General features: G+C 42.4%; 1 pseudogene; it reads left to right on the forward strand.

The window, feature by feature from the left end:
• LOC118850933 lies at window positions 1-5,238 on the forward strand (annotated as a pseudogene).
• The last annotated feature ends 9,093 nt before the right edge of the window (window positions 5,239-14,331 follow it).

A 14,331-nucleotide genomic window follows, 5' to 3' on the forward strand; every position in this document is an offset into this window, starting at 1 on the left:
ATGGTGTCAGAGGAGGAAATCCAAGCCTGGCTGGAGTGGGCCGGCCAGTCCCATCTCCTGTGCTTCTGCGATGAGCTGGAGCCAGCCGGGAGGGCGTCCCTGCTCACCAAGCTGGCCCTGCTGGACCCTGACGAACTGAGGGAGCACTGCCAGCGGGCGTGTATTGGCAACCAAAAATGGGCTCCTTAGCACTTAGTCAACAAGTGCCCTTGACTAGTTTGGCTTTTTCCCCTGAACTGAATGTTGTTTGTATGTTGGACTGGAGTAAGCTTGTCGGCCCCTTCACCTTGCTTCCCTTGCTTAAGCTGATGGAAAGAACCTGTGCTTTCCCCGGCGTACCTTACACCCCCGCAGAAGCTGGATGGTTAAAAGCAGCTCCCGTTGGAGCCAGAGACAGCTACAGCCACAGCCGCAGCTGCAGCCGCAGCTACAGCTGAAGCAGGAGCTGCCAGTAGCAGAGCTGACCTACGGGAGGAAGCTGAACAAAGACTTCAGGCCAGTGGGTAATCTTTTTACCATAGAGGGGAAAGCATGATTTTGCTTTACGCAATCATGCTTCTCTGTAGCCTCCTGGTTACTCTTTCAAGGCGTACTTATTGGGCCTGGAAGCTTTTGATCAATATATCAAAATGGGGTTGCTGGTTCATGGGTTGGTTACTGTGGAGCCTAAATATATGTTTTGATTCTTCTGCCTTCTACTTTGAGAGTTTCTTATATCCGGCGGTTCCGAACCTTTCAGACATGTTTATGATCCTCTTTGAGATTATAAACTCTGCCCTCCTAGTACATTTGGCGACCAGGATGGGATCGCTAGGTATAAGATCTCTATTTAGAAGCAGAACAATTTCAGAGGAAGAGATGAATATCCCAGGATAGGAGGATCCATTTTATTCCTCCCTAGCAAAAGAATTGGCTAAAAAAGCTGGACCCTGTGAAAACTGGGAACCAAGGCTACGGAGAGGAGATCCTAGGGATTTGGAAAAGTGTTTACAAGAAGTTGGGATTCAGTCAGGGGCATCACTATCTAGGCAAAGCTGGATAGTGTTATCAGCCTACCGGCTAGTATACGAAAGATTGAGATTAAGTGAAAGACATGGGGGCACTCCTACCCCACAGCAAGAAGGGGAATCTCAGATAGCAGGAGACCAAACTGACTCAAATGAGAACTTTTCTATTAATGTGGCTAAGAGCAACAGGAGACCAAAAAAGCCCAGAGTGCATTTCAACCCAGCCCAGAAAGAGCCTGACTGCCTGCTTCGTCCTAGCCATGGTGGCAGAGGAAGTGAGTGGGGGGAAAATGAGACAGTGTTAGGGGCTGAGGCACAAAACACTACTGGGGTTCAGGATGTCCCTCACACAGAGAATAGGAGATGGTTAAATGATCAGACAAGGGCTCGACCCATACAAAGGAGGAAGACAGAAACCCGAGGTGAAGATTCAGTTACAAGGGAAATTCAGGAAGATTTCTCACCGCAAGAGGTCACAGATATTTTGAGTAGATTCAGCCAAAGAATAGGAGAACCATTGATATCTTGGATGGTAAGACTCAGTGATCAAGGGGCCAGTGGAATATCAGTAGATAGGACAGACTGCATGAGATTCATAGGTATCAGCCATGATCCTCTAGTTCAACAAGCTTTTAGGGAACATCATCAGCAAGGAGATGGTGATAGCAGGACTACTCTGTTGGCATTAGCTGCTGTGGGATGCAATAAGAGATATGCTACTGATTCTATGTGGCCCACTGAGCACAGACCCTGGTATTCACTTAGAGATTGTATCATGAGACTAAAGGAGGAGGTAATGAAGACTGCCATTATGATAGGAACTGCAGACAAATATTACAATGATCCAATGGGACTGCCTCATAGGAATTTAATAATTAGGACCGCTCCCCCTGCTTATAAACAACTAATTTTGAATTTATTACTTGGAGAAGTAGGGAGCCGTCTTACAACAGTGATAAATAAGATTTTACAGTTACATGACTTAGGTGACTGGGGAAGGGATAGATCTCCTCGAGAGAGAAGGGTGAATAACCAGCAAACTTGGCGCCAAAGGAGAGTAACAAGGAAAGAAATGTTTACTGCTCTATTGAGAGCAGGGGTAGGTTTCGAAATGATAGATGGCATTCCAACCAATGAATTATACAGAATGTACAGAGATAAAGGACTTGATAGCAGGAGAAATAGGGAAATAAGAACTGCTCCTGCAAGCCCACAAGCCACTCAGAGTGAAGGTGACCTTGTGTGATTAACGGATGAAAACTTGTACATCTGGGGAAAGGCTGGGAGGACAATCCTAGTCTCTATCTAGGATGGGATCCTCTTAGTTTAATTTTCCCATTGTGTTTCCTTGTACATCTGGGGAAAGGCTGAGAGGACAATCTTAGTCTCTATCTAGGGTGGGATCCTCTTGGCTTCCTCATTATGTTCCTTTTGAAAAGAAACATTTCCCACCTGAGTTTGGCTCTGATGTTGGATCTTTGCATAACTGAAATCTCAACCAAACTTGAGATGATTTTATTTGAAGGATAATAGTCCATACTTGTCGACTCTTTTTGTCCTTTGTTTTGGCTAACGTTGTTGCTAGTTCTGTTTCCTTTAGGCTTAAGCCCCCTGCACTTTCTGGTGACTGCCTAAGCACATAGCATTCTTGGAATTCCTGCCAGCTTGTTAAAGAACTGACATCTGGAATGGGACTTTTTGGGGCAGGGCCATCTCTACATCCAATTTCAGTGTGAAGAAGCTATGGAAAATGAGACCTTCACCCCTTACCCCAAGATTTTGAGCCCCAATCATTCAAGGAGGGGTGGGAATGATGATAGTGTTCTGTGTTTACTTATTTTGTGTTATCTTTGCTATGTTGTTTTATTATTATGATATTATTGATCCTATGTAATGGATACAAGGATTTAGGGGTGGACATTTGAATTATTAATAATTATTTTGGGGATGATTGATTGAAGAGATTATCTTGCTGGGACCTAGGGGTGGATCACATTTGAATCATAAACCAATATTTAGGAATGTCACCAAATGATATGTTTTGCTTTATAATAAATGATATGTTTTAGTTTCCTTTGTAATTGGATCACAATGTATGTTCTAGGATACATGGCTGATTAGATTATGTATCCTATAACAAGGGGTGGAGTGTATTGGCAACCAAAAATGGGCTCCTTAGCACTTAGTCAACAAGTGCCCTTGACTAGTTTGGCTTTTTCCCCTGAACTGAATGCTGTTTGTATGTTGGACTGGAGTAAGCTTGTCGGCCCCTTCACCTTGCTTCCCTTGCTTAAGCTGATGGAAAGAACCTGTGCTTTCCCGGTCAACCCCTTCACCTTGCTTAAGCAGATTGCAAGAACCTGTGCTTTCCCCGGTGTACCTTACACCCCCGCAGAAGCTGGATGGTTAAAAGCAGCTCCCGTTGGAGCCAGAGGCTGCTACAGCTATAGCCGCAGCCGCAGCAGGAGCTGCCAGTAGCAGAGCTGACCTACGGGAGGAAGCTGAACAAAGACTTCAGGCCAGTGGGTAATCTTTTTACCATAGAGGGGAAAGCATGATTTTGCTTTACGCAATCATGCTTCTCTGTAGCCTCCTGGTTACTCTTTCAAGGCGTACTTATTGGGCCTGGAAGCTTTTGATCAATATATCAAAATGGGGTTGCTGGTTCATGGGTTGGTTACTGTGGAGCCTAAATATATGTTTTGATTCTTCTGCCTCCTACTTTGAGAGTTTCTTATATCCGGCGGTTCCGAACCTTTCAGACATGTTTATGATCCTCTTTGAGATTATAAACTCCGCCCTCCTAATACAGGGCGGCTGCAGCCTGCGCCCAGGATCAGCGTCCTGTGGACCGCCTGGACTCCAGGATGCAGCTGGTGCAGCCTGAGTTCCTGGGCAGCCTGGGCAAGAGCGACCTGCAGACTCTGCAGTGCTGGGAGGAGGGAAGGTTTCCACCAGATTGCGCAGAACAAGGTGGCTGTCCTGCTACTTGCTGGGGAGCAAGGCACTCGCCTAGGAGTGGTGTACCCCAAAGCCATGTACCGGGTGGGCTTGCCTAGTGGGAAGACACTGTATGAGCTCCAGGCTGAGCGAATCCGCTGAGTGGAGCAGCTGGCTAGCCACAGACACAACACACACTGCACTGTTCCCTGGTACATCATGACCAGTGAATTCACTCTGAAGCCAACAGTTGAGTTTTTTAAGGAAAATAACTTCTTCCATCTGGACCCAGCCAATGTGGTCATGTTTGAGCAGAGGATGTTACCAGCTGTGAGCTTTGATGGCTGGGCCATCTTGGAAAGGAAGGACAAGGTTGCAATGGCGCCAGATGGCAATGGTGGTCTGTACCGAGCCCTCGTGGACAACAGAATTTTGGAAGACATGGAGCGTGGTGGAGTAGAGTATGTCCATGTGTACTGTGTGGACAATATCCTTGTTAAAATGGCTGACCCTGTCTTCATTGGCTTCTGTGTGCTGAAGGGTGCAGATTGTGGGGCCAAGGTAGTGGAGAAGGCCTACCCCACAGAGCCTGTGTGTGTGGTGTGTCAGGTGGATGGCATTTACCAGGTGGTAGAGTACAGTGAGGTGGACCTGGAGACAGTCCAACATCGGGATGAGAGTGGAAATCTGGTTTTCAATGCAGGCAACATCTGCAACCACTTCTTCACCCGGAGCTTCCTCCAGACCATTATTCAAGAATTTGAGCCTTTACTGAAGCAACATGTTGCCCTCAAGAAGGTCCCTTTTGTGGATGAGGATGGAAATCTGGTAAAGCCACTAAAACCGAATGGTATAAAGATGGAGAAGTTCGTGTTTGACATGTTCCAATTCTCAAAAAACTTTGTTGCATTTGAAGTCTCAAGGGAAGAGGAATTCTCTCCCCTAAAAAACGCAGACACGGTGAACAGAGACAACCCCACCACTGCCCAGCAAGCCCTGCTAGCTCAGCACTACCATTGGACTGTGCAGGCTGGTGCCACCTTCGTGGATGAAAATGGAGTCAGGATCCCAGAGCAGCCCAGTACTCTGGGAACTGAAAACCCTCCTTTGTGAGGGTTTTGTCCTTTGTGAGATTTCTCCATTAGTGTCCTATTTTGGGGAGGGTCTGGAGGTATACCTGAAGGATGAGGAGGTCCGCTCACCTTTCATACTTGGTGAACACAAGGCAAAGCTACTGGAAAAGGTTCATTTCAAGACCAAATCAGATGTGTCCTTGGATCCACCAGCATGAAATTGGTTTTTGATTTGAATAAGACATGAATATTTCTGGAAGCAGTGCTGCTCAGCCTTGGGTACTAGACTTTAGTAGGAAATATATTTATGATGAAATATAAATGCTAAAATGTATTTTGCCAAGTATAGTTGGCTTCTGTCATCTAAGGCTGATCATTTGAGTCTTGTGTACAGTTCTGCTTCTCTTGTTGAAATGTGGAATAAGTGCTATAAAGCTAAAAATCAGATGTATATTCCTCTCTCATTCCTGCCTCTTTTTCTTTGCTGATCAATTCTATTGACATTTTTTATATTTCTGAATTTTTGCTAAATTCCTTCAGGCAATCAATGGAGCAGATCCAGGCTGCTAACAAAGTGCTGGGTCCTAAAGGCAAAATGATTCTGTGTTGATGTTATGACTTGCTGTTGTTAGTCATCAAACCTTTCACTAGCTCAGAGGCTGCTCCCTGTCCTTGTTCTGGGTTGCAGATTAATTTTGTGAAGATCACTCTCTGGGTGCATTTGCCCCTGGCTTATGGAGCCTTGTGGACCAACAGGCCTTCCACTTTCCATTTATCTACAGACCTGGGTCAAATGGGAAGACAGCTGCTACTGCCCTGGCTTTGATTCTTAGCCCAGAAGGAAACTGTCTGGAGAACTGAGGAAGAAAGACCAGTGTCTAGTGAGGGCTCCCACTGTGCAGAGGCCCCCCGCAGCTCTGTAATAGCTGGGTTTCATGAGACTTTCTTAGAAATCGAGAAACACCTTCAGCTAAGAAACAGTAAACTGGGTGGATCTTTCTGTTTTTCTGCCTCAGTGAGCAGGGCCCTGAGCACTGGAGCTGCTTTGTATCTGGCCTTGTGACCCTGGGCAAATTGCTTGGTGTGCCTGTATTCTGCCTTCTTTCCCTCCAAGTAGGGGATGGTGCTATTTACTACCTCTTGGGGCTGTTGTGAGGAATAAAAAAGAGTAAGACTTCTACAAACGGCGCTGTTTAATTACCCTTTCCATTTTTTTCCTTGCTAAACCTCCCCCTGGTATTTTGTTCAGTGGCTGATTCCTGCTCGGTTCATGCAGACAGGAGCTAATTACTGTCTTTCCCTTTTCTAATCAATTTACCCAGTAGAAGGAAGTCATCATGAATGGAGCAGGTCTTGACTCTAGAGCCTGGTGGTTCTGAAAGGGATGGGTGAAGGCTCAGCCTAGGAACAGGGAGGCAGTCAGTATTGGGAAAGATTAAAGCCCTGTGGGAAGAGCTTTAGAATGTTAGGAAATTTTCAGAATTCCCCTCCTCCCCATAACCCCAAGCAAGCTAGGCCTCACTGGTAATGAAGCTCCTAAGGAGGCTGGCTACTCTGTGGTTCTAATAGAGAGATTTCTCCCTAGAACCCTGGAGTCTGGTAGAGAAAGGGGAAGTCCCTGTGTTCTCTATGCCAGAGGTAAAAGTTTAGCCTGGAGCACCCACAGGCTGTGTCAGACATGGGAATATATTCTGGATCACAGCTACTGCTGGAGCATTCTGGAGGTTTTTTTTTTAAATAAGCTTTAATGACAACAAACTTCCAACTTCCAACCCAAACAACTGCATGTATCTTTTTCTATATAAATGTATAAACTCAGTCAATTTCCTGTTATCAGTTATGAATCTTTCTAAAAAATGTTTTATTCATACATTTTGTTTTTCCATCACAGCCAACTATGGATCTTAAAAGGCAGATTGCTTTATCTCTTGTTTTAACTATGAATATGCCAGACTTTGGTAATAAAGACCGTGCAGTTATTTCTACCAGAAAAAAAATCCAGTTCTTTTTCTATTCCTTTTGGGCATCAAAAAATTCATGTTAATGGTGGCGATGTATTAAATACCTTAAAAATTAAATCTTCTCTTCTGCACAAAAATTCCTTTTTCTCACCTTTTCATCACAAAACTGCTCCATGTGAAAGGAGCCTTAATGGGGAAGTGTAGCTTACAGGGCAAAAAAAGGGGGAAATCTCACTTATCAGAAGGTTTCGTGGGAGGGAAAGGAATAACTTAAAAATAATGGCCAGGGAAGCAAACAGGAAAATGGTCTAAAGGGAGGCAGGTACCAAGACACACACACACACACACACACACACACACACACTCACACACACACACACAGACGTGCACGAAGAGAGACAGAGACAGAGAAGAAATGTCTTGTTAATCCACAGATCTAATAATTAAGAGTTGGATGCATATTACTCCAGAGAAGTGTTTGGTGCCTAGTGAAAGTTTTTCTCCTAGTTCCTCAGTTCCTGAACTGAGGAATCCTCTTTGCTCTAAAGGGCTCCTGATCACATGGCATGAGCACACCTGGTCAGGTAATCTTAGACTTCTCTTTCTCTTAATCATGCCAGTTTCAGGAAATGGGCAGTCCTTAGGTCAGATAGCTTTCATTTTCCATCTGCCTTTTGCTGCTCACACACACCCAGGCTCCAAGCACACCCTGACCCCAAACTCAGCTGACCCCAAACACTGACCCCAAAGCTCAGCTCTTTGTGGAGGGAGACAGAAGGCTGTGGATTTTGGTAAAGCCACAGTGCTTAGATTGGCCAGGTGAAGGGTTGGCAGCACCTCTGGGGAGGGTGGGATCCCTACCCTGTCCAGTGGACAGATCTGCCCTTCTCAGATAGTCTGCTTTGTTTCTCTGCTTGCTTAGCTTTGGGTCTTGTTGAGTTGGGGTGAAGAACGAGTGTGTTGGCTGAGTTTCCACTCTCTTTACAAGCCCCAGGGTTGACTCCTAGAGGAAAATCCCTTCTCAGGTAAATGATTGTCCTTTCACACTTTGCCAAATTTGTGAGGGAGGGCTGTCCTTGAGAGAAGGTGGTTGCTAGAAACTGAAACCATCCCTGTTTGCCTCTAGCCAAAGCGTTCTTCAAAGTGATTTATAAAAGTGCTCATTTTCAAAACACAAAAAGTGATTTTAAACCACACTGAAACAGAATAGAATGTTTACCAGTTTTTTTCCCCAAACTATTTTAATTCAGAAACCTGAAAGAAAAATATTGGCATCATCATATGCCATAAACTACTATTCAAGTACAGCAATGGAGAAATGTAGTACTGCCCACTTTATGAGCAAACATTCCCCTTAGTCATTCACTTTATTATGTTATCCTTTGGCTCATTTGGGGAAATGAAGACACTTACCAGTTAGGTACTTATTTAAGATCACAAAGCTAATGAGTGATGGGGATTGGATTTCAGATAGACCAAGACTGAGTCCTTCCCTCCAACCTCCAATGAACTAGTCCCTTGCCCATTAACACTATCTATTTTTTTTATCACATCCTTTTAAAACCCCAATTCGTATACAACAAAAGTCAGATTAAAAACTGCTTTGTCTAACACCATTTCTGTTTTATAATGGTCCCTCAAATTTTACAATATAAGAGAATTTAGAAATACAATACAATTTAGAAGTATAACAACACAAACAATAATTTTCTGAAGCTATCAGTTGCATTTCCAAATGATCACATGTAGAAGTCACTTATTTTATTACCTTTGGCATTTTAAAACCAGATGGGCAGGACCTGCTGTGGAGACACTGATTGACCTCACTTTGGGGAGTGCAGCAGAGTGTACTGCCTAGGGGTCGGGGTGGTTAGTGCTGGGACCATCTCACTGGTGGTAGTTCCTGGTGGTAGGGCAAGGTAAATGCTCACTGTAGGACTTCCTTGCTCCAGCTGCACGTGCTGCTGGGGTAGGGGCTTACCATCCTCAATATTAACTCACTAAGATTATAAGTTGTGGAGAAAATGATAACCACACAACTCAAATCTCAGGGAAACACCAACATAACACTTGCTAAAAAACAGGCAGATCCACCAACACCCCAGCAAGAGTCTTCAAAATAGCCTTCAAAACCTCAATATTGGTTCCATATTGTTCATGGGAGATAAGGACCATAGATTTGAGTATAGTCATGGACCAATTACAGTTCTGGCCAATAGCAATGACCCTACCAAGGGGTATGAAAGCACTCCCTTTTTGCCAGCCAAGATGCACAGCATCAACTATGAGGGCAATTTGCAGGAAAACCCAGTGGGCTCTGGTCTTCTACACCAACAGACTTGGCCTTCCCCACCCTGGGCCCTGGCTATTACCAAGGACACAAGGGACACATTAGCACATCTACAAGAAGAGGGTGAGGCAGAGGGTTGCCCTACTGAGTAGTTGTTTTTCCTCAGGCACATCATTTTTATCTGGAAAGACTTTTCCCAACTGCAGTTCTAGGCAGCAATCAAATGGACTTGAATAACATTAATTCAACAGCAGCTTTATTTTTTATGTGGAAAAGGGTCTTGCATAGAATATTTAAAAAAACCAAACCTTGCACACAGAAACCCCGCCTAGGATTAAATTCAAGCGAGTCTGAAAACTAGATCTCTGTACTGTACATCTTCAGATTCTAGTGACGAATTTAATTTTGTATTTTCACAGGTATTAGTGTATGCTAAACTTGGGGACACAAGCATTTTATGACCCTATTGCAGATCTTCTGAACTATGCACATTTGTGCTTTTTTTGGTAAGTTTGGACCAACATTTCTGTAAAAAAAAAGTTTGCCAAGAATCAGAAAGGATGCTGATTATTGGGTATTTTTATTTTTATAAAAGTACCTTCAGCCCAAGGTCACTGTCATTCTTTACACCTGCTTTCAGCGTGATCATGAAAGGTGTACTTTATGCTCATTTCAGAAAATAAACACAACCTTTCTCTTGATGCAACATTTTTTGAGCATTTCTTTTTAGAACTTTGAGTTCCAAATTCTCTCCCTTCTTCCTTCCCCACCCACCCTCCTTGAGAAGGCAAGCAATTCAACATAGGCCACACATGTAACATTATGCAAAACACTTTCATAACAGTCATGTTGTGAAAGACTAACTAAATTTCCTTCCATCCTATCCTGTCCTGCTTTATTCAATTTTCTCCCTTAACTCTGTCCCTTTGCTTTTGATTACCTCCTCCCCCATCTGCCCTGCCTTCTATCATTCCCCTGCTCTTATCCCCTTCCCCCTACTTTCCTGTGGGGTAAGATACCCAACTGAGTGTGTATGTTATTTCCTCCTCAAATCAAATCCAATGAGAGCAAGACTCACTCATTCCTTTTCACCTGCTCCCTCTTCCCTTTCAATAGAACTGCATTTTCTTGCCACTTTTATGTGAGATAATTTACCCCATTCTATCTCTCTCTTTCTCCTTCTCCCAATATATTCCTCTCTCACCCCTTAATTTCATTTTATTTTTTAGATGCCCTCCCTTCATATTCAAGTCATCCTGTGTCCTCTGTCACTCTATATATGTATATTCCCTTCAGCTACCCTAATACTGAGAATATTGAATTACATATATTGACTTTCCATGTAGGAATGTATACAAAATGGTTCAACTTTAGTAAGTCCCTTATGATTTCTCTTTCCTGTTTCCCTTTTCATGCTTCTCTTGATTCTTGTACTTGAAAGTCACATTTTCTATTGAGCTCTGTTCTTTTCACTGAGAAAACTGGAAAGTCCTCTATTTTATTGAAAATCCATATTCTGCCTTGGAGTATTATACTCAGTTTTGCTGGGTAGATGATTCTTGGTTTTAATCCTAGCTCTTTTGATGTCCAGAATATCATATTCCAAGCCCTTTGATCCCTTAATGTAGAAGCTGCTAGATCTTGTGCTATTCTGATTGTGTTTCCACAATATTCAATTTGTTTCTTTCTGGCTGTTTGCAGTATTTTCTCCTTGATCTGGGAACTCTAGAATTTGGCAACAATATTCCTAGGAGTTTTCTTTTGGGGATCTTTTTCAAGAGGCGATCAGTGGATTCTTTCAATTTCTACTTTAGCCTCCAGCTCTAGAATATCAGGGCAGTTCTCCTTGATAATTTCTTGAAAGTTGATGTCTAGGCTCTTTTTTTGATCATGGCTTCCAGGTAGTCCAATAATTTTTAAATTATCTCTCTTGGATCTATTCTTCATGTCAGTGGTTTTTCCAATGAGATATTTCACATCATCTTTCATTTTTTTCATTTCTTTTGGTTCTGTTTTATAATTTCTTGATTTCTCATAAGTCACTAGCTTCCACTTGCTCCATTCTATTTTTTAAAGAAGTATTTTCTTCAGTGGTCTTTTGGACCTCCTTTTCCATTTGGCTAATTCTGCCTTTCCAGGCATTCTTCTCCTCATTGGCTTTTTGGAGCTCTTTTGCCATTTGGGTTAGTCTATTCTTTAAGGTGATATTTTCTTCAGTTTTTTGGGGGGGTCTCTTTTATCAAGTCATTGACTTGTTTTCCACAGTTTTCTCACATCACTCTCATTTCTCTTCCCAATTTTTCCTCTACTTCTCTTACTTGCTTTTCCACATCCTTTTTGAGCTCTTCCATGGCCTGAAAGCAATTCATATTTTTCTTGGAGGCTTTTGATATTGGCTCTTTGACTCCTTCTGGCTGTATGTTTGATCTTCTTTCTCACCAAAAAAAAGACTCTATAGTCTGAGTCCTTTTATGCTGCCCATTCATGTTCCCAGCCAACTACTTGACCCTTGACCTTTTTGTCAGGGTTTGATGGCTCGTAGAGTAGAGAGTATTTTGTCCTAAGCTTTAGGGGCCTTGGGCTGAAGTTTTCAGAGCTACTTCTACTCCACAGTCATTGCAAGCTCTGCCACACCAGCACTCCTCCTCCCCCAAGAACTGTCAACCAGGACCATGACCCAGATCCAAGGAGAGCAAAGAAAGAGAACCTTGCCTCTGCACCAACAAAGCAATCCTGCACTCCCGCTTGATCTGCTGCTTGATTCCTCCCACCATGTGGGCCAGACACTCTGGAAGCAGCTGTTGCTGGAGCTCTGGAAGCAGGCACAGGAGTTTCCTGCTGCTGCCAAGAGCCACCTCTACTGCCCCCAGGCCTGGGGCCGGACAATGCACTTCTCTCACCCAGATCTAGCAGTTTTCCCACTAACCTGCTCTGTTGACTTTGGTGTTTGTTAGTTGAGAAGTCTGATAACTGCCACAGTTCAGTAATTCAGGGCCCTAAGGCCTCTTCTGCCTGATTCCTCATCTGGTCAGTCCTGAAGCAGCCCATGCTGGGTTGTGCTCCATTCCCAGTATGGTGCAATAGACCCTTCCTGGTGACTATACAGGCTAATCTTGGGACTGGAGACTTGTTTCCCTCTGTCCTTTAAGGGGTTCTGTAGCTGTAGAATTTGTTCAGAGCCATTTTTTTACAAGAGTTTGGTGGGATTTAGGGGAGAACTTAAGTTAGTCCCTGTCTTCCACCCACTATCTTGGCTCCACCCCACCCACAACATTTTTGTTAAAAAAAAAGTGAAATTTTTCTGGCAAAATCCAGAGCTTCCTTATCAAAGTAAAAAAATACTACAAGCAGATAGAAAGTGTTCAAGTATCAAGGACCCACAGTGAGGATCATGTGAGATTTGGCAGCCACCACTATAAAGTGGAGAACTTGGAATGTGATGACCCAGAAGGTAAAAGGCAGACTTACAATCAAGAGTAGGGAGAAACTGACTTTTGTAAAGTGGAGGACTTCTAAGCTTTTCCAATAAAAAGACCAGAACTGAGTAGAAACTTTAAAATACAAACACAGAAGTCAAGAGAAACATAAAAATGCAATTATAACTGATCAATCATAATGGACTTAACAAGTGTGAACTGCATACATTCTAATATAGAAAGATGGTTTTTGTGCCCCCGCCTCAGAACCCCTAATCATCATCAAGCATCATATAGGGAGCTTAATAAGACAAAAGTCCAAGGAATGATTTCTTTAATGACCTTAAAAGAAGAAAGGAAAGAGGGATCAAAAGGAATGAATTAGGTCTAAAGGTGGAGGAAATTATCTCACAAAATTGAGGTGTATATTCAGAAAGAGTATCATACAAGATTAATTGTGCAGCTTTGATTTCATTGGAAAAAATTTAATAGCACAAATAAAACCAATGCAACTAAAAGAGAAGGGAAAAAACTGGATTGAAAAAAAAACAACCAAAAACCTTTGCAGCAAGTTGATCTAATGAAGGTCTTATTTCTAAGATATACAAGGAACATATTAAATGTATTATAACAGTGGTTTGCCATTTCTTTCTCCAGTAGATCACCTTGTGTCAGAACTCTCCACTGTGACCTATTTAGCTTTGATAACCCTGCATAGCAGAGTTCATAGTATCATCAAGCTACACAAGATCTTCCACCATGACAAGGCAATGATTATTATTTTTTCTATTGGTGATTATAGCTTTTGTATTGGTAATTATGATCATTATTGATTTTATATTTTGTTATTATTTTTGTAGTCCTAGCTCCTTTGCCTTCCAGAATATCATATCCCAAATCTTCCCCTACTTTAACTTAGAAGTTGCTAAATCTTCTGTGATTCTGACTATGGCTCCATGATATTTAAATTGTTTATTTCTGGTTATTGTAGTATTTTCTCTTTGATCTGAGAGCTCTGGAATTTAGCTATTGTATTCTTGGGAGTTTTAATTTTGGGATTTCTTCCAGAAGATAATCAGTGAATTGTTCCAATTTCTCTCTCACCCTCTGGATCTAAGATATTGAAGCAGTTTTTCATTGATAATTTCTTGAAAGGTGACATCTAGACTCTTGATAATGGCATGCAGCTAGTCCAATAATTCTTAGATTGTCATTCTTCCTATCTCTTTTCCAGGTGAGTTACTTTTCTGATGAGATAACACATTATATCTTATTTTCTCCACTCCTATGACTTTGTTTATTTTTTTATGTCTCATAGATACATTAGCTTCCACTTGCCAATTCTACTTTGAAACAATTGTTTTAGTCAGTGAGATTTTGTACCTTCTTTTACATTTAGTAAATCTTTTTAAAAAATTGATTCATTGATTTTTAGTTTTTCAATATTTGAGTTCTAAATTTTCTTCCCTTCCTTCTACCCCACTCCAAGAAAGCATGTAATATGCCATAGGCTATACATGTACAATCATACTAAACATATTTTCCACACTATCTGTTGTAAAGAAGATTAGAACCAAAGGGAAAAAACCAAGAAAGAAGAAGAAGAGATAGAAGAAGAAGAAGAGAGAAGAAGAAGAGAAGAGA

The sequence above is a fragment of the Trichosurus vulpecula genome, chromosome 5, assembly GCF_011100635.1.
Source record: "Trichosurus vulpecula isolate mTriVul1 chromosome 5, mTriVul1.pri, whole genome shotgun sequence".
Taxonomy (NCBI): Eukaryota; Metazoa; Chordata; class Mammalia; order Diprotodontia; family Phalangeridae; genus Trichosurus; species Trichosurus vulpecula.